The sequence below is a fragment of the Heliconius melpomene genome, chromosome 16 (assembly GCF_056956725.1).
Source record: "Heliconius melpomene rosina isolate 202511_hmr_F chromosome 16, ASM5695672v1, whole genome shotgun sequence".
NCBI classification, from domain to species: domain Eukaryota; kingdom Metazoa; phylum Arthropoda; class Insecta; order Lepidoptera; family Nymphalidae; genus Heliconius; species Heliconius melpomene.
In genome coordinates this window covers 1502131-1524395 of record NC_140404.1, presented here as the reverse complement: position 1 = coordinate 1524395, position 22265 = coordinate 1502131, and the positions used below count along the sequence as shown (strand labels likewise).

Here is a 22265-nt window from a genome sequence, read left to right as displayed (position 1 = left end):
TTGATTGTTTTACTAAAGGTATTGGGGTTCTTTTCCGTTTCAAATATTATGAACTTATAGTTTTTCGTATACTAAGTTTAAAATCTTAACTCTTTTTACAACTTTATCTATAACTTTGGCTGGCCCGTTGTGGCACAGCGTGTGTATGACTGTGAACGCAATGGTTGTGGTTTGGATTTCCACTTGGTTGAATGAATGATTTAATATTTTTATTTCCTCGCTCTGGTAAACAGACTAAGCGCAGCGTTGAGTTCCGACGATCAAAAAGTCGACGGAAAATGGGGAACGGAGTGTCTTTCCTCTACCTACCCTGTGCTATGAGAGAAAAAGCGCGAAACTTCAGGCAAGACATTCCGTTCCTTATTTTCTGCCTTATTTCCGTGACATGGCTTGTTGAGTAACAGAACTTAACACAGTAATTATAAATATTCTCAATGAACAATTTGAAATCCGTGCATTCAGTCGGTAAAATAAAATATTTTTCATATAAAATAAATTTTAAATAATGATCTAATAAAATGAAGCAAAACCATTCAAGACCTATACAAAAATATTAATATCCATAATAAACCCGAATGAGTGGTTTAATAAAACGACAATTTCCATAAAGGGCCTACAAAAATTAATAATAAGATTCAGATTGAAAAATAAGTGGATTTCATTTTCGTCTACGGTGGAACTTCACAAAATTAATATTCTTATTTACAATACAATAAAAAATAATATCCCACGTAGAAAATGAAAAAAAGGTAAAGGAATGAGGTGTTTAAATAGGAATATTATTAACACATTGAAAAGAAAGACACTTATTATTTCATACTATTTTTTTTTTAAATGTAATATAACGTTTTTATCGATAAATATCTAAAACAAAAATAATCAAAAATTCGAATAAAACTAGTTGTTCCTGACATTAGTGAATTCAAACAAACAAACTCTCCAGCTTTATAATACATATTAGAACAGAGTAACTCCAATATATTTTTCACAGTGATATTAAAGTTCGCCACAATTTCCGAGTTATAAGAATGTATACAATATTAGGTGGCAATATATCAGTTTATCACATTTTAGCTTCAAATGTGAGAATGCTAAATGAAATTCTTGTAGATTTTATATATATATGTATTTTTAATATATTTTGTGTTAGATGTTTACGCGTTTATAGCCTATAAATAGAAAAATAAAAAAGTCTTTAAAATTTTCTATTTGAAATATGCTAAGAAGTGGGATACGAAACCACAAAATCAATGTTCGTTCGAGTGGATTCATATCCTTTTAATATGTACGAGTATTTTAAACTGTGTTATTATAAAAAATATTATTATATTAAAATTAAGACCATTATGGCACAGTGGAACAACACTTGCTGGAAACGCAATTGTAAACATGAGTTCGGCCCCACTCGAGGAAGTAATTCAATTTCATTTCCTTGCTTTTGCAAAGTAAAACGCTTCATTGAGTTTATCACTCGACATACAGCGACGGAGAGCGGAGAACGGAATGTGAAGCATTAAGAATATAAAATTATGAATCATCAATTTAATTATGAATCATCAATTTACGTTCGTTTCGTTTATAATTATCACCTATATCATAACAAAGTATAGTATAATTTTATAAAAAAATAAAAGATCTCTCAAAAAAATTTATGACAAATAATAAATCTATGGTGGTAAATTTTCCAAAGTTTAAAGAAAAACTTTTGAATCATCCTGATCTCTGTGATATATGATACTTCTAATTCAGCCTCCTTGGACTCGAGCCAGACCTGCCCATATAGCTTGCTGTATACAAGTACCGACGTACATACATCCAGTACTTATGTATATATACTAAGGATTTAATAAATTACATGTGAGCCAGCTTAACCTATATAAGACACCCTCTTTTATAAATTTCGTTGAAGATTTTTAAATTGATCGTGCGCTTAGAAACTTTAGTTAGAGGTTATAGTGGGGTAGTGTAACAAAAAATGATCCAAGTAGGTACGTACAAATTTTTATGTTTTCGAAGAAAAGTGTTTGACTGTTAACTTATTGGTTATGGATTGGATTTGCATTCGCGGGAACCGAATTATTTTCAAGGATTATAGGATTAGGCTAAAAGTGACGACGGCATTGTCTACCTTGCTATTAAGATACAAAGCGAAAAAGAAAACGACTAGTAACTGGTAAAATACAGCTGTGTTGTTTTAAACTCAATTACAATTACTTTAAACAAGAATCGAATCCACAACCACTATCGAACAATCAGATTACTCAGTTTCACCATGATATAATTATCTACCGATTATAATTTTAAATTTAATTATACAACGAACCTTGCAATTTAAGTTAATTAAAATAATTTCAGCCACTAATTAATATTGATTCAGAAATTTACGTTTGTTTTCATATATTTGAAAATAATTGTGGTTGTGAGTACGTTTTCCACATAGGGTAACAAGCTCTGGTAACACGATAGCACTGCGTTGAGTTCCGCCACTCATATATGCAATATCTCGGAAAGTGATTCGATACATTGCGTCTTGAGTAGTGACCCTCAAGATCACGCTTCCTTGTTACCAGAGCCAGAAAAGGAAAATACAACATAATATGAAAAGCTGATGACTGACAAAGATACACTATTTAAACTATATTTTCTATAAAAAAATAAACCATTAAAATGGCTTTCTTTCACAAAATTTCATAAGCTTCACCAGTGTTCTTTATATCAAGTATTAATTAATTTATATATTAAAAGCATAAATAACGCGACGTCGCGTCGCTAGGAGCAGGTTCCGTATTCACAACTTTGTTTTGTCCTTTCCCATTATGTTTCTTGCTTTTGTATAGAGTACTTATTTTCTTGAATGATATATGAGAAAATTAAGAAAGTAATGAAAAATATGTGAATACGGAGACTTATTGTCAAGTTAATGAGGAAACGCTCTTTCTTTCTTTTATTATAAGTTACATGGTTTATTTGCCATCATGGCTGGGGTGGGGTAGTGGGTTCGAGTCCCACTAAGGCGAATTAATTATTTTCATTTCCTCGCTATAACAAAAATAAAAGATAAAAGGCAGTGTTGATTTCATACACTCAACATGCAATGTTTTAAAAATTGGGCGAGATTTAGAGACGAGATTGTTTTAAAAGCAGATTTTTCCTTATAAGGGGTTTAGTGTTAAAACTCAAATCAAAAGCAAAATGAAATAGCATCTACGATTTTATAACTACAATCATACCATTCATAATTTTAATATAAATTCCATCCAACTCGACGTTTAAAAGAATTCCTAAGTTCCATCCAAAAGAAGTACCAAACAGCTTCTCTTAAATAAAATAAAATAACCTCGTCACGGATAATTAAATAAGCTTGGCAAAAAACTTGTTTACCATTTACCCTATTTCTAACGATACCGAAAACTTCTTTTTTTTCTCTCACGATATTTTCGTCGAGAGCACTGGAGCAAGAAAGATATATGCCACTTTCATTCCGCCTCTTACCTGCGGATGACCACAAAAGGAAAAAAAATATTTTCACAGAAACAAAGTTATAAAAGTGGACCGATAAACTTCTGGGTCCTTTCGTGTAGTGTGGGAAGTTTTAAATAAGATTGCCAATTTTTCCCTAGTTCTCAGATAAATCTTTCAAGTCAAAGACAAAATGGTCTTTCCTGTTATAGGTTTGGGGTTTTTGCATATTGGTATTTGATTCTATTGTTTTAATTTGGTTTTTTTTAGTTTCACGATAAATCTTACATATAGAGACAGACAGAGGGAGGCTAGTGTTAAAACACTACCTGATTATCGAGGCATTGCGTGTTGAGTAGAGGAACTCAACGCTACGCTTCGTCGTCTTGTCCTCACAGCGTGACTGTAAATATGACGGTCGTGCATTCGATTCCCATTTATGGGAATGAATTATTTTCATTTCGCTCTGGTAAAATGACAAAACGCGCCATTGATTTCACCACTCAGACCTCAATATCTCAGAAATTAGACGAAAAATAAGAAACAGAATGTTTTAGCACTAGGTAGCTATTTGCGAAATGTAGCAAAAAATAAGAGATGTTATGCAACGAAGCACATCACTTACTTTGCCTAAAATAAATAGTAAGTGACGCCGGGATGAAATAAAATAAAGTGCTGTGCTGTATACTGGTGAATTTTGAAATGTTTTTGCCTTTTCACGTTTGGAGGACGGTAGATCAAGATATATATTTTAAGAATAATTTAAAAATATATATAGTAAGTTCTTTATCTTGAGGCTGGTCGTGGTATGACTTCGGTTCCCTATTGAAGAAATGAAATCTATATCTATATATATCTATATATATATATATAATAAAACTGTAAGGGGGGGTAAAATCTGTACATTGAATATAAACTAAAAAAAACACTTCAGGGGGACTTAATACAACTAATAGAAGGTAAAAATATAATTTTTGGAATTCTTGTCTGTCTGTCTGTTGTGACTCTTTAACTCAAAAATTACTGGACGGATTTAAATGAAACTTCTTTTATTGAATAGCTATTAGTCTTCGCCTACATATAGGCTATAAAAAAAATTGGATCTAATGTGGAACCCCAGTCACCCAGATAAACTTTATAAGGCATAATAAGTCACCTTAAAATAAATTGTTCTACGTAATAAACATTTGTTTTGACGTTTTTTAATACCATAATTATTATTTAAAATGGTTCAACACCAAATAATAGAAATTTAAGTAAATATATACAACTAGCGGACGCGCGCAGCTTCGCTTGCGTATTTAAGGGTGAATTCTAATAACGCATGAAACATGTGTTCAATGAAATATTTTTAAGAGTCTAAATATCAAATTTTATAAAAATCGGTGGCGATTTAAGAATTTTCCCATACAAACTTTCAACCCCTTATTTGCACCCTTAGGGGGTAAATTCTAGAAAACCATGAAACATATGTTCAATTAAATATTTTTAAGTGTCTAAATATCAAATTTTATAAAAATTGGTGGCGATTTAAGAATTTTCCCATACAAATATTCAACCCCTTATTTGCACCCTTAGGGGGTGAATTCTAGAAAACCATGAAACATGTGTTTAATTATATACGTTTAAGAGTCTGAATTTCAAATTTTATAAAAATTGGTGACGATTTAAAAAAAACCTATACAAACTTTCAACCCCTTATTTGCACCCATAGGGGGAGAATTCTAGAAAACGATGAAACACGTGTCCAATTAAATACTTTTAAAAATCTAAATTTCAAATTTTATAAAAATCGGTGCCGATTTAATTTTTTTTCCATACAAACTTTGAACCCCTATTTCACCCCTTTAGGGTTAAAATTTTTCAAAATCCCTTCTTAGTGGATGTCCAGATTACGAAAGTAAACTTTTGTCCAAATTCCACGTTTCTACGCACAGCGGTTAAGGCTGTGCGTGCGTCTTACCTCAGTCAGTGAGGACAAGTCCTTTTATATATATAGATTAATATAAAAATTTTAAAAAAATCCATAAATTAGTAACATATATGTGTATCACAGAAAAAAAAATTTACATTTTATAATTTTGAGGCCCGTTGTGGCGCAGTGGCACTAGCACGCGATTATATACACGACAGGTTCTGGGTTCGGTTCCTACTCGAAGAAATGAAATATTTAATATTTTCATTACTTCACTTGGAACGAGGCAAAAATAATTTTATAATAACAAAAAAATATACGAAATATTAATCTCTGAATGTGTTGCTAAGCGCAAATCTCGAGAGCACCTGAACCGATTTCGCTAATATTTTTTTTATAATATTCCATGAAGTACGAGGATGGTTCTAACGGAGAGAAAACTTAAAAAAATTGCCAGAAAGGTTCTAAAAACAACACTTTTCTATATTCCCATACAAAAGATCCGTATTAATACTTAAAAGTCAATTTGGACTTTAATACCCTACTATAAACTTTAAATGTTAGTAGCTGGATTCATGAAAGGCAAAACAATTGAGTGACGTTACTATCGTATAAATATTACAGCCCAAGATCCCAGAGCCGCCAGACCGACGTCATTTTAGCAAAGCTGAAATTTTGAGGACTATTAGTCTTACATGTAGTTACGGCAGTATGCTTACTCACTAACTTGAAAATGGAATCCTTTCAGATGTAGCGAAAAATAACGGTATATCTCTTTGTGGGAAAATGATGAAGCCATCGGATTGATCTGGTTGCTTATGAGGGGTCTTGAAATAGTCCGTAAATAATGTATTTTAAGTTTTAGATTTACTTTAATGTAATTTGCCCCAATTTTAACCCTTAACTGCTCGCATGGGGTCAAAGCACTTTCGCATATCGAAAAAATGCACTTGCAACGGTTGGAACCTCCCCGCGCGCCCGCTAGTCTCTTAATATGCGCTAAAGAACATATTTTAGTACCGTTTAGGCCGCTGCAGGTGAAGGCTAAGCCTCTGCTCTCCTGAGCCGTGACCCCGTGCGAGTACTTACGTAACTTTTTTGAGAAAGGTAAGCTTTTTATATTCTATTGTTTTTAATTAGATATTGATATAACTTTGAATGAAATATTATAGTGAATGATAATTTCTATCGTTTTACTGGTTTAGAATTTTTTTTTTTGTATTTTTCGTACAAATATGTTATTTACATAGGACTTTTTTTTATTCCTCAGTTTTCAAACATTCTTGCGACAACTTGCAATGGAACTTGATGAAAGTCATCAAAAACGTTGAACCACGCGGCTATTAGAAGTACATGGTTTGGAAACTCCACCTCCTCCACCTACCACTAAACGTGGGCGGTGCTGGGCGTGGGCGTGGGCGGTGCGGTGCATAAAAAAGAGTGACCGAAAAGTATCCACAAAATGCAGTTAAGGCAAAAAGTTTTTGTGTAATGAGCACTTCATTGTTTACTGCTAAAACTGCAATAACGATTATTGCCATAGTTCCTAAATATTCATGAAATTTTAATGCATGATCTCATGTTGTGCCAAAAATGTTCCTTATTGTAGAAGTTTATATTTTAGTTATTTTTATGCCTCAGAAGATTTTATTTTAAGTTGTGGTTTTTATGTCTTATAGATTAAATAAAGGACTTTCATAATTACTATTCGCTTGTTTCATTAAAAAAAAGGAATCATCAAATTTTATCCATACAAATTGGGGTCACCACGGACCCCGTGCGAGCAGTTAAGTGATTTTCTTCGTGCGAGCAGTTAAGGGTTAAAGAACCTTTAGGACGTCTGGCAGAAGTATAGGTCCACGTGAAAGAATATGAAATATACATTTTTTACTTTAAAACATATATAAAAACTCTCTTCCTTACTTAAGGGAGCGTTTTCAAACTGTACACTTATGTGTAACTCTAAGAAAACTTGAGTGCCCTATATTTAATACCTCTTTCTATGAAAAATCCTTCACAGTTCTAGCAGTGCGCTTATGGAACTCACTACCTAACTCTATACTGTCAGGCAATCCACCTCTAAATACTTTTAAAATCAAATTAAAACAACATTTTCTTAATCTCAATTAGAATCTTTAGTAGTCGCTTTGTCTTTTTTTTATTATTTTTTTTTCTGTTTCAACTCTTTTATGTCATTGTATATATTTATGTAGGTATAGTGATATTGATTAATATTATGTATATTTGTATGTAGGTTTATTATTATTATTAACATTATATTAAAATACCGCACCCGAATCATTTCTTTTCAACATCCCCTACATTCAAGGGTTTCTGGTAGAGATCTCTATTAGAGATAAGTTATCCATTGTACACATTTTTTCTCCCATGTTCTCTCTTGTGTGGTACAAAAATAAATGAAAAAAAGAGACTTTCTACTTTAACGCAATTGGAAGTGTGCTTTAAGTTGGCACTATCTCTGAAGGTTTTTTAAGTTAGAGAGTATCAGTCTTAAGTACATATTAGACTATCAATCCTCAAAATTTCAGCTTTGCTAATATGATGTAGGTCTGGGGGCCCTGGGATCTCAGTCTATTAATGTCAACATTTGTCAATATTTCTATGGTAAGATGTCATTTGAAATGTAAACGTCTCATTGTGCGTCTATATTACTAAATCTAAAAGCCACAAATTTCTATAATATAAATAAAGTGTTGTGTATTTGTGACTTACTAAATATGCCACTAAGGCGGTGGATAGCAGAAGTGGTGGCAGAAGAATCTAATCGTACTGCCCAGAACGTGAAGATTGCAATGTCCGTGAGCCCGATAGTTGACTGATAATAATGCAAATTTGAATCGAGCTGCTTTTTGCTACGATATATCAATTGATGCCAGCAGTGCCTACAGCTGTGTTGCTATTGGACCTATGAACTCAGTTTGCCAATATTGTAAGGTTATTGTAAAAACTCAGTTTGCCAGTCAATTTGGTGGCGCAATGATTTTATTATCAGGAGGAGGATTGCCTGTGGTTCCACGTTCAATGCAAGCTGATGAACTGAATTCATGTTTAAAGTCCTCCAAATTGTGGAAACATACCAAGGTATTACATTTAAGTAAGAATATGCGTGTCATGTTGCAAAATGATCAATCTGGAGACATATTCTCTAAACAACTCATTGATATTGGTAATGGCACCGCGACTGGCTGCAACACCTTTCCTGATAGTTTTTGTCAGTCAACGTAATCAAAAGATGAACTCATTCATAAAGTGCTTCCAAATGTTGCTGAAATGTTGCTGATTTTTTATTCCATAATTGGTTGAGCGAAAGAGCTTTACTGGCTGCCAAACACACTGATGTAAATGAATTAAATATAAATTTTCAAGATGGCATTCCTGGCAAAATAAGGACACATAAGTCAGTTGATACGGCAACTAAGAAGATGATATCGTGAACTATCCACCGGAATTTTTAAATTCACTTGATTTGCCAGGATTGCCGCCTCACAACCTCGAATTAAAGCTTGGATGTGTAGTTATAATGTCGCGAAATATTAACCAACTGAAACTTTGTAACGGCACACGATTAGCGATAAAAAAATAATGAATAACGTAATAGAAGCAATCATATTGAAAGGAAAGTATAAAGGATGGAAGTATAAAGGATCCCAATGATTTCGACTGACATACCATTCGAGCTTAAAAGACTACAGTTTCCAGTACGGTTTGCTTTCGCAATGACTATAAACAAATCCCAGGGGCAGTTATTAAGTGTTTGTGGTATTAATATAGAAAACTCATGTTTCTCGCATGGTCTATTGTATGTTGCCTGTTCCTGTGTTGGAAAACCATCTGCTCTGTTTGTTTACACCCCAGAAAACCAAGCAAAAAATAACGTGTACCATAAAGTACTACAATGAAAATGAAACTGAATTTAGAATAAGTAAAAATAAAATAAAATATAATAAGTCGGCATCATAATAAGATATCAGAAATTGTTATTTTTGTTATCATTTTTAATGAATATTATAAGAATTAAAAATGATTTAAGTTTTTATTTTTTTTATCTTACTAGCTGACCCGGTGTCGCTAATAGCAGAATACATATTTAAAAAAAAATCGACTATTAGGCGATACGAAGTTCGCGGGTCTGCTAGTGTTTAATATTTTAATTTCTTCGCTCTGATGTCGATGCAAAGCGCGGCGCGCGGCGTTGAGTTCGCCACTCAACACGCAATTCCTCGAGATTTTGGCCGAAAGTGAGCGACGGAGACTTAACACTATGTTCTCTATGCCTATCCTGCTATATGAGGGATACAGCGTGAAGCAAAAAAAATAAACAAAAAAACATTTATTAATATTTACAAGTACATTGTTAGCGTAAATAGAGGTTGAGTACCGACTGGCTTACCGCATATTCTGTCTTAACCAAACATGACCATACTTTCAAGTATTCCTATAAAGGATTTTTGGAAATTCCTACGTAGACGACGAGACGGGAGGAAACGGAATTTTACGTTTTAGGGTCGTAAAATCCATACAAAGGTTGTTGCTGGCGACAGCTCGTGATATATAAAATCGTCATATTTATTACTCAGGTTATCAATAGAAATAAATACGAAAGTAATTTACCACTAGGTCAACTAAGTATACTAGTGTATACTCGTCACCGTTTGCAACTTTCCGTGGACTGTAAGACGTAAAATGGAAAATCCTGTTCTTTTTACATTTTCCTAGGAATTTTATTTCTTTCTTAATGCTCTAAACTCCGTAACTCCGTAATCAACATGGGTCAACTTTTAAAATCCACCAGTTTCATGTATGCGTTTTCTATCCGTCATTCAGTAACTGATTTATATAAATAGACTAGTGGACCCGGACGCGGCTACGCCTGCTTCAACTATAAGAATATTTATTAAATATATTCATGAAATTATTTTCAATTTTCAATAGAATTAGTAAGAAAAGATAAGCTTAAATAATCAAAAACAATAATAAGTAGAGACATATTATTACAAAAAATTATCTGAGTTATTGAAATGAACCAACAAAAGGATTAAAAGTAACTAAAGGATAGGTATTCTTAATATTAGAAAAAGTACCTAAACTTTTCCGTGCGTGCGTACATAGATATCGACTCTACGAAATAACTAAATATTTCTCTCTATTAAATAGGATAATTTTAGCGGGCAATATCAAATAAAATAAGAAGAGAACCAAAGTGCAGCTTAAATTAATTATAAACAGCAAATAATTACATAAACATTAACAATAGTTCGAAAATGTATGAAAATTTATAAAACCGTCAACGTCATCTGCCCGTTCGCGTTCGTCATACTGTGCCGCCCGAAGGCTAGGCCATTTGGAATCAGTGACATCTCCTTAATTATTTATTAGAATGCTATACAGTAAACTATAATTTCAATCTAGATAAAATGTTAAGAGTGACTATTCATAAGGATGAATATCAAAATGTCGCGGTAACGGTTGCGTAGCGACGCGACGGTTGTTATTAACATGGCAGAATAAATTGCATGTCAAATTAGAAAGTACTTTAAAATATATTAGTTTATATGTGTAATGTAATGTTATATAGCCTATAGCACTTCTGAAGAATGCAGCTTTCATACAAAACAAAAACAATGAAAATCGGACCAGTAGATCCAGAGATCTTAGCGTTCAAACAAACAAACAAACAAACAAACAAACAAACAAACAAACAAACAAACAAACAAACTCTTCCGCTTTATTATATTAGTATAGATTAAGACAGTAAAGTATTAAGGTGGTGGAGGAGCGTAAATTTCCTCGGTATGGTAGCGAGACAAAGCGCAAAGTTAAGTTCCGTTACTCTCTCCTCTTTCCGAAACGCCTCAATGGAGACAGAGTGTCTCAACTCTAAATACCTTATTTGCAACGTGCAGGATACAGAGTGAAGCTAACAAATAAGTACCTAAATCCTTAAGTAAAACCAAGAAATATAACTTACAAATATTAAAGCAGGAAGTCAAAAAGAACTTTTCATAACAGAACATTACCCCATCAGATACACAGATGCCTTTCAGAATCCACTGGAAATTTCTTAACTTATACTTCACATTGAGGCCATCGTGATGCTGTGGGACTACGTCCGCTTGTAATCGCGATGGTTCTGGGTTTGATTCCCATTCGGGACAACACAACGTGTCCAATTTAGACTGAAATTGGATAACAGAATGTTATTAAATCTTTCGCTAATTTTGTTATTTACAGGATGCAGCGTGATTTATCATACATGGAACACGTCGTAGACATATATACCACGGATAGGTTTGAACCTACAGCCCTAACAATCACTGAAACAAGACTATGAAACAAAGGTTCCTTGATTTAAGTGATTTTTTCGGTGCGAATGATTACGACAAAATTTATTTTCGGGTACCTGCTTCTATCAGAATTGCAAAGAAGGGCTTATTTCATGTTTTATTCCAAGAAACATATGGGCTGAGGCAGCGCATTTTGCAGTTTGGTAGAATTTGGATTGAGTGTTACTGTTTTTTAACGTTTTAATGACAATAATTGGAATTTTTCGTTATGTGTATTGGAAAAAAATAAACTTTTTAATAAATAAAGTGCTTCAAATGTATTTATTTTACGTTTTAATGCCATTTTGCAACGCAAACAACATACACTGTGTGTGTTTATTTAAATTTAGCATCGAATTATTCTAATCTAATGAGGCCATTCCTGGTGCAGGGACACAACCGTAAACGGGGCAGGTTAAAAGTTCGATTTCCGTTCTAGAAAATAAAATATTTAATATTTTCACGCATCATACAGCGCATGAGGGAAACAGCGTGAAGGTGTTTAGATTATTCAAACTAATTGCATAATCATAACATTTTTATTTTGTACGATACATTGCCATTTTTATTATTATTGTATTTTTTTAGGGTTTCATACCTCTCAAGAAAAAAGATCACCCTTAAAAGATCTCTTCCCTGTTCGTCCGTCTGTCAAGAGAATCTGTTAATAAAATCTTGACTCTTGATCTCACTATGTTTCAGTCCCTTAATTTCCCGAAAAACGCTCATATGAAATTGTAGGGGCCACTTGTTTGAAGTTTAACATATAATAATTCATTCGGAATTAATTAAATAATGTTAAACATATTATCATTTATCAGTAATATCAAGTTTGGGTTCCTTTGTAATTTTAATTGAGTAACGTTTACGCACGAACGGCTGTTAATTTGTCTTTTAGTACACATACAGTAGTTATAATAAAATAATGCCCGTTCACCAATCCAGGTAATTTTAGTATTTTTTTTTATTTCTTTAGTAACGTGACGGTTGTGGATTCGATTTTCATCATTTCATTTTTTATTTTTATTTCTTCGCTCAAGAGACTAACAGCGTCGAGTGCAAGCTCAACACGCAGTGCCAGTGTCTTAACACACCCTCTGCCTACTCTGCTATATACGAGATATAGAGTGGAATTATAAGATTATATTTGTCATATATTCTAGAGAAGGCCACGCCCATATGCATATGTTTGTGCGCTTCTTATTGGCATATCTTTTTCGTATTATAAGATAAATTTATATATGTAAAGTTAATATTGGGAAAAGAAATATAATTTATATCAGTACTGTATGTACGAATGAAAAAATAAGAAAAGGTTATTCCGAGGACGAACAAATTAAAATTTAATTCACCGCAAACCGCAAACGTCAAACACAGAAGTGATCAATATAGAGCAAACAGGAAGTGATTGAATATATTGAACTCAGATATTATACCTGATAAGAATTATTTTTTCTTTACTTTTAATATATTGTAGGAGGAGGTGGTGATTTATCTTTTTTTTAGCAAGGTTGCGAAATTTAACGCCGCGTTATGTCTCCTCAGACAGAATATGAAAATAATTTAAATATAAACATTACCTTTTTATATTTAGGCTGGACGCTTTGAGCCTTTATCTCTAGGGTTAATACATAAATACCTATAAAACAAATTGTATTTATATTTATCGTAATTTTATATCCAGCAAAGGGAACCTAAGTGTAAGGACACTTCGGTCCCTACATTCCGCCGAATTCTGGAAGCATTGCGTGTTGATTGGCGGAACTTAACGCGACGCGTTGCCTCGAAACGAGAGCAAAGAAAATATACATTTTAAATAGATATTTCAATGTAACAAATCAACTATTACTTATTTAGGAAATTTATTTTTCTTTTTCTAAATGTGAAATAACACTTTAAAAATGTAAAAATAAATCAATAACTGGTTACAAAGAAGAGAGAGAAAAGAAGGTATATTTATTTAAAAAAACCTTAGTTATATAAAAACAATAGCGTATTCTGGCATCGATTTAATCATGATACATTCGTAAGCACCTTCATTTTGAGGTATGGTCTTCGGATATTACGGATCCGAAGCATTATTTACGAGCTTCGGGCGAAGTAAGCTGAACTTAGAAATTGATGTTTATAGCTTATACAGTTTTGTAAATAATGAAAGATAACTTTTAAAATTTTCATTTCCTTGCTTTAGTGGACAGAAAACGTTTAATACGCAGTCTTGATATTAATAATTTTGTTACTTTTAATAACTAAGATGTTTTAACACAACACATTATAGCTCTTAAGTGTTAATAACTTGTGTCGAGATAAGTATAATATATTTGAGCTCATTTGAACATACTGTATTATACCTGTCTTAATAACCAGCATACCTTTAAAACTCACTGAACTGTTAAAACTATTGACCAAACATTACAATTGAGAACATTTCTATTACATCTTGTTCTGACATAAGCCTCTTTGTAATATGCTCGTGCAATTTGTATGCAAAATTTTGATACATTTAACTAACACTGTAAGTGTGCAAGAAGTATCATCAACTGGGTTCAGATTTTTTTTTGCATATACAACTCATACTAAAATATATAAAGCTAGTGTTTTACTTGCGGCTTCGCCTGCGCTTACACCAGGTCGTATACTGATTTGTTTTCAAATTCACCCTGTATCCGCATATAGCTGGGCAGGCACAGGGAACTTAGTGTTAAGACAGTCCTTTCCCCATTTTCCCCCGAATTTTCAGACATTGCGTGTTGAGTGACGGAACTCAACGCCACGCTTTGCCTTGTAACGAGAGCAAAGAAATTAAAATATTATTAAATAATAATTTTTAATCCTCCGAGTGGGGATTGAACCCATAACAGTCGCGCTTGCAGTCACACGCTTGTGCCACTGCGCCACGAAAATCCGTTGCATATTTTGAAAAATCCAAACATTTTTAAATGCGACGCCTGTCGGTTCGATTTTCTCTCGAGGGGAATTAATAACTTTCATTTCCTCGATCTGGTAATAAGATGAAGCGCGATGTTCAGTTACTACAACTTACAATGTGTCGAAACGAAAATGAATAAAAAAAAAATAATTGAAAAAGTAAAGCATTTCAACATTCATACAAAAAACATTACATAAATAATAATTAATAATATAATACAAAAGTAAATAATTATATTTTTATTGTAATATATACGAACATTAAGAGCTCTAAAAAATATCTACCTATTATTTTCTCATATAAACTCACACAACCAAAACTCACTCCACTGAATCGTATTCATCAATACTTTATATATATATATATATATATATATATTATATTGAAAATAGATAATAAATATTTTTCTTTGTTTCGATTCCATAGTTCATAATGAATGTGAAAATTCATAATTTTTTTCTCTAACTTTAAATATATATTTACCGTGTTTTCAGGGCGGAAATTGGATACGCACAAACGGCAGTGTATTACGAGGCCACAATAACTGGAAAATTATGCAAAATACTCTATTGATATGTGTGTTTGTTTGGTTCGTTTTGTGTGAAACTTCCTTATGTTTCCGGTTTCATTCGCAGTGTAAATTGTGAAACCACAATCGTCGCTGTACAATAGACAAAACTAACAAGTCCCCATCAAACGTCGTACGTTGTCTTGTTATCAGAGCGGAGAATAGAAAATAATTCGAAACGAGTAGGAATCGAACCCACAATCAAATGTTCTGGCGTAGACGGCCTCTAGCTACTGCTAAATCAGTTTTCAAGTAAAATATCTGGCGAATAAGAAAGAAATAATAATAAATAAATCATCTTCAGACTCTATCGTACACGCAGCAGGGTAGGCAGAGGGAACCTGGTGTTAAGACACTCTTTCCTCACTTTCTGCCGAATACTAGTGGCATCACGTGTTGAGTGGCGAAATTCAACGTCACGCCTTACCTCGACACCAGAACAAAAAAAAAAGTTTAATTTCTTCGAATAAGAAACGAATCCACTACTTATCCAGTACTGTTCTCAATTATTTCTTATAACCTCAATTATTATAAAAGATCAGTTTACAGAAATACCTAGACCAAGCTTAAGATATAACATACAAACGACCAATTCCATATTTTATGAGGATCACTGGAGTTCCTCGTTATTCAACTGATATTTGCTTTACTGCGTTCGACTTCAGCGTTCCATAATACTTGATGTTACTAGAAGTTCTAGCGTTGTACTATATGTAGTGTGTGTACAAACTATAAATGTGACTGTTTTTAACCGAATTTTAAATAAGAGAAGAAAGTTCTCAATTTAAATGTTTTTTTTTTATGTTTTTTACCTCAGACCTTTCGACTAGGTTTTGATTATTCTTCTTGTATTTGAAATCTTCCCGTGTGGTCCCATTCTATCTCTCTCTTCTATCTACCTCCTTCCTCGTTATACATTTTCCGTCGAATTCTTGAGACATTTCGTGTAGAGTTACGAAAATCAACATCGCTCTTTGCCTCATTACCAGAGCGAGAAAATGAAAATATAAAATGTTTATTCCCCCGAATGATAATCAAACCCACGACCTTCGCATTTATAGTTGCCACATTTATGCCCTTGCGCCAGGGCACTTTTTATATAATAAATGAAATATAAATTTACAGCATGTGAAGTCTAGATCTTGTAAACAGTTAATGGTTGCACTAGAGATGCTATCAAGAGATGGTTTAAAGTTACCTAATATAATAATGTTTGTATATGATAATACTTTATGCACTATGCAGTGTCCATTAAGAAGAAATCTGTTGCCTCTGAAGTTATCTTAGACGTGTTGTACTTTTTTACATTCGTTTAATCTTTTCGTTTTGGAAATTACACTGTAGATAGAGAAACTGGCCAAAGCGACGGTCTTATCCATTGGGGTTTTCATACTGATTTCGTCGTTTTAGGTAAATAAAAACTATACTTTTTCTTATGTTTATAGTTATATTTTTTCGGGTCTTTTTTATTTGTACTGTAAGATCCCTTGCGAGACTTCTGTTTCTATTTTGAGGAACGGCACACTGAAAATTACTACATTCGGAACACTAAATGGTTTATTTTCATAGAAATATTACTACTAAACGCCTAATATGAAATATTGTGGGTGCAAAGTGGAGAACGGAGTGTCTTAACTAGCTAGCCTCTGCCTACACTGCTATAAGCACGATATAGCGTGAAGCTGAAAAAAAATATAAGAAAAACAAATTACCTTTCCCCAATTTATAATAGACACTTAAAAAAAAAATCATAGAAGTTTAATACAATAACTTTAATATTAGTTATTCATATATAATTGTGGCTAGTGTTAACAAGGATCCGTGCAGAGATTTTACTAATTATCCTTGTTTATCACGAGACATACAGTAGTTAGAATTTATGTTAATATTTCCTGCTTATCGCTGTTTAATCTAGGGTAATTGCTAAGTTGGGCGCTATCTTAATATACTGGGTGGTACGATTTAATCTATTTAAATTTGTTTAAATTATAATTATATAATGTGTTATTAAGTTGATAATTTGATTTTTGTGTGTGTGCGATGGTTGTGAGTTCAATTCCCGCTCGGGGGATTCAATTCGTTACATTTCTGCGTTATGGTAAGATAAAGTACGGCGTTTTGCTTTACTAATCAATACGCAATGTTTCGAAGTAAGCAGAAAGCGAAGCACCGCGACACTACATTCTCGTTACACTGCTATATGCGGGATTAAGAAAAAAAAATATGAATAATTAGAGGTAATAGGTTTGATTATTTATTATTAATCTAGCAATAAAAGGAAGCTTGTTTGTGAATTTAGATACTGATAGTGTATTCATGCTGCTTAGATAGGTACTATATAGTGTTTGGACAGTGTCCATATGGTGCCAGTTCAAATAAGTAAATTAAGAAGTAAGTAACATTTCATTAAGCTTATAATTTTAAATATAAGAGAAAAGCTTTATTTTTTTTTTTGTATTGTAATATAAATTTTATTAACATTTTCTTATTATCTTTATGTTCTTTATTTTTCATGTATTCAGAAAAAACATAAGAAGATGCCAAAAGCCAAATCTTAAATTATAAATATAAATATTTAACCGTGATTTTACAACAAAAGAAACTTCTTAGCATTGGATAGTACAGGTACCCATCGTTGTTGGTGAGAATTACTTGGTGACCCAAGAGTATGTTCTTAGAACCATTTTAGTTTGCGCATTGAAACTTCCATTGTCCAAGATATCCTCTAACTAATCACGATTAACGTTATATATATTACCAAATCTATAGCAGACCTCGATAAAACTATCCAAAACAAAAATTATTTTTCAATACAAAACAGTGGTTAATTGTTTTATTTATACACCGATACACATTCAATAAAAAATTCAACATATTCTAATATTTTTGACAAATAAAATGTTTTTGTTACTAAGCTAACATGTAATTGGTATGAACGTATATCCATTTTTCATGAGCTTTTTTTAAAGTTCAAATGTTAAATATAATATTTTTCCTCGAAATACGAGTATGTTTCAATTTCTTTTGTATATCTTTATGGAAAGAATACACAGTATTCTTTGTGTATAAAATATAATGAAAACCTACATAATGAGTAGATAAAATTTGTATTTTTTTTGGCTTCTCGGGTTATGTCGCATGAATGGATAAAAGAGTGTGAAAACACTGCGTTTTTCTGCCCTTTTTTGCCCCTTTAAAACCAACAATAATCGCGTCTATTGAATTTTAAAAACTTTTAGCTTTTTAAGTATAACTTCACGCTGTATCCCGCACGTAGCAGGGTAATTAGAAAAAAATCGTCACCGCAAAAAAATTCATGTTTTAAAATAAATGGATTTAAACCAAACTATTTCCAGACTAATTGAAATAACTAATTTACTAATTCCGAAATAATATATCTAGACCAAAAATATATGCACTATACATTATCAACTTAAGCATCACCTCTCAGCCGTTTACAAGGCTTACAAGGCCGCATCTTAATGAACGACCCAAATAGCACCTTAAGCTGGACTGTAGCCAGTCCGCACCGACGAATTTACACACTAAAATTTACATGTAAATTTAGGTTTAGATAACTTTATGTTTTTAAAGTATGTTTTAATTTAATATGTGTTTTCGATTTATTTATTTTTTACCTGAAAACTAATTAATGTTAGCTTAACTAAGTTTGCTCGAGTAGGAATCGAACTCAACCTATTCGATGAGGACCTTTCGAGAGTAGAATTTTTTAAAAATTATTTAAAATATACATATATTCCATCTAAACATTTTGTATGCACATCGCTACCTGAAAAAGTAAAAAAAAGGTTGATAGGTTTTTTTACGTGCAACGCTTTTAAGCCCTTTGTTCCCTTTGACTCAATATAAAGACCTGTAAACAAAAAAGGTGTCAAACCGGTAGATATGTGTATATACTCGTATATATTTGTAGTTTGTATTTGTAGCGATTTAATTATTTTTCAGTACCATGCACTATTCAATTATGGGAACATGTCACTGAATAATCATTAAATCATTACAAATATAAAAAATTCTATAGCATGCTGTACCCATGTTATCACTGATTAGACAGAGAAACCCTAATGATAAGACTCTCCACTTGTTATATAGGAGAAACAAAAATAATTAATTGTCTTAAATGAAAATTAAAATCGCGTTAACAGTCAGACGCTGTACACGCTGTGTTAACGGCCCCAATTAATGAACATTAAGCTCTAATTCTATTCTCTGAGTGTGGCAATTCATCAATCAAATTCACACCCACAAACAAAACAAAAGCAAAATACCGAATAGACAGCTAGAATATAAAGAAGGAAGGAAGAACAGTTATAATAAAACGTGATAGTTCCATCAAACTTATGACATACAAACTTTGACACTATATCTCCACCGAAACTTTAGATCCGTTGCAATTTTCACTCTATTTTTATTATTGTAAAGTTTTTATAGTGAAAACTTTTATTTTACTACACATAAAGTGACTGGAGTCAGTTCATTTATATTGGAAATATGTAAATATAACGACCACTTCATTTTTTTCTATAAAGCAGATGAAACTGGGAGAAAAAGGAGAGTAAAGATACTGATTTCTTGACTTTCCGCCCAAATTGGAGAAAATACTGGTGCCGTAACTAGTGTTTCCAGACCGAAGTAATGCATGAATCTTCCCTGTCACACTATCTCGTTAACACTCACACATTATAAATCTCAAATATAATAACTTTTTTAGCTTTACGCTGTATTCCCAGCTTTCAGCCACATTCTGGAGGCATTTCGAGTTGAGTGGCGGAACCCAATGCCGCGTTTAACTTCGTTACCAAAACAAGAAGAATAAAAAAAAAATGTTTATTTTCATGGAGTGAGAATCGAACTTACAACCTGTTACGTTTAATGTCGCACGTTTATGCACCAGCGTTATGTCAGACTTCAAATATTTGGGCGTATTTTACTTGATTAGAGACAATAAATATAGCTAGATGTGTACAAATGTTATCTTGGGAACAAATATGATTATAATAAGAAAATCGAAAGATTTCAATCGGTTTTTTCTTTCTAAAAATAACTCCTACTTTGTCAGTATATTATTTTGACGGAATTGGATTCGAACCTAAACAAACAAGCACTCATTACGTACAGTACCACCAACTCTAATATTACTATGTCGATAATATATGTAAATGCAAGTAAGTACCTAATAATTTACATACTAATGTAATACGATTATAATTCTGCTCTACCTACATAGTATTACACGACTATAAAATTTAATTTTCATATATTTGGTTTATTTAAGGCAGAATCTGGGAGAGGTAAGTGATTTCATTCTCCGCTCTCTATTTATAAAACACCAATATAATATTATAAATATTTGTTTTCACCAGTGGAATAAGAATTCGTTTCTATTTTATTTTAGTTATTAAACATACTAGCGCACAATATATTTTCTTTGTCTTACTTTCACGTTGTATCCTCTACATAGCAGGATAGCCAGAGGGAACCTGGAAACCCAGCATTCCTCCGGATTCTAAAGCAATTGTGGGATGCGCAACTCAACGCTGCGCTTAGGCTCATTTTCATAGTAAGCAAAGTGAAAATATTAAATAATATTTTAATAAAATATTACACCATTAAAGCTAAAATACTCATAAATATAGAGCATCTTTTTGCTCTATTTATACTCTATTCTTCCTTTAAAGAATAAGATGTTAGAGAAGTTTCACTATTTCTTCCACATACAGAAGAAGAAATTTAATATTAAGACTGCATCAAAATTTCACTCTCTTTAAATATTAAGACAAACCTTCCCAAATATATTATTTTTCTATATTTCTTTACATACAAACCTACCTACAGATTCATAAAACACTGTCTTGGGGTAGAAAAATTTCAAAGGAAAGGTAAAAACAACGTTTCTCCCAACTACTATGCTATAAGTATAGACACGTAAACGCGTAACGTACGTAAATAAGCCGGGTTTGAAAGAACACTCATTTGCCGAGAGTGTTTCACTCGCGAGCTAAGGTGCCGTTTGTTAGACCGCGATGAGTTTGCTCAGGTATAGTTAGGCTTGTGGTACACTGAGTTAAATGTTGTGAATTTTTTTTTAATAATTTCTACAGATTTCCTAGCCTGAGAAATAATTTAGCTATAGATACATAATTTGTTAAATATAAAAAATATTTAATGGCTGTCTACTTTTAGTGCTTGATAAATATGATTGATTTTAAACGATATAAGAGCCGAGCGGTGGGCGCTTCATTTACGGAGGTGGTGGAGGCGAACCTAAAAGGAGCAATGTCACAAAGAGACGATAGGGTGATAGAAGCACTGATCAAAAAACTTAAGGAAGGCGTTCTGCATAAGCCAGGCCAAATCTAAAATTCCACACCTATATACATGTATAAAATAATTATATAAAAGACAATTATATATGTAATGTACTATAATAATATATGTTAAAAAAAAAAAAAAAATTGTCAGTTGGGGTCGTATCCAACCCCTTTAGTATAAGCTCTAGATATAAGTACAGTTTAAATTGTCCCAAAATTAAGTACGCCACATTAAAAGAACTTTCTTAACATAAAAAAAGGCACGGGCAACTATGCGCCCGTGGATGTAGCTTTTAAAAAAAAAAAGAATTAAAAAATTATAAACAAAATTTAAAAAAAAAATTAACTAAAAAACGATATAAGAGTTATATTATCATTTTAGCAAGTCTGGCCTTTATTATTATACACATGGCTGTGGGTTCAGTTCTTATTTGAAAAACTATTATTATCATTTAGATTTCTGCTTGATTGTAGACTACATAATACGAAAAGCCTTTAAAATCGCGAAAGAAAAATAAATTTTCACCGTGCCATGCTCATTGTAAGCACGTCCCAATATAAATAATGTCCACAAATATTCGTTCTTCATACGGCGCGACATCTCTATACTTTTCCCTTGACGCGACGTTCGTACAACGTTACAGTGTAATTACAGTATGTTCCTCACTTTTTGAGAGTAAGCTACGAAAAATGCTAACGACTAGCTCGAATCGTTTAT

At 32.5% G+C, this 22265-nt stretch overlaps 1 protein-coding gene across 3 annotated transcripts in view; it reads right to left on the bottom strand.

Moving 5' to 3' along the window:
* Con (leucine rich repeat protein connectin) overlaps window positions 1–22265 on the bottom strand; it is a 232542-nt gene that overhangs the window by 53286 nt on the left and 156991 nt on the right. The window lies entirely within an intron of this gene.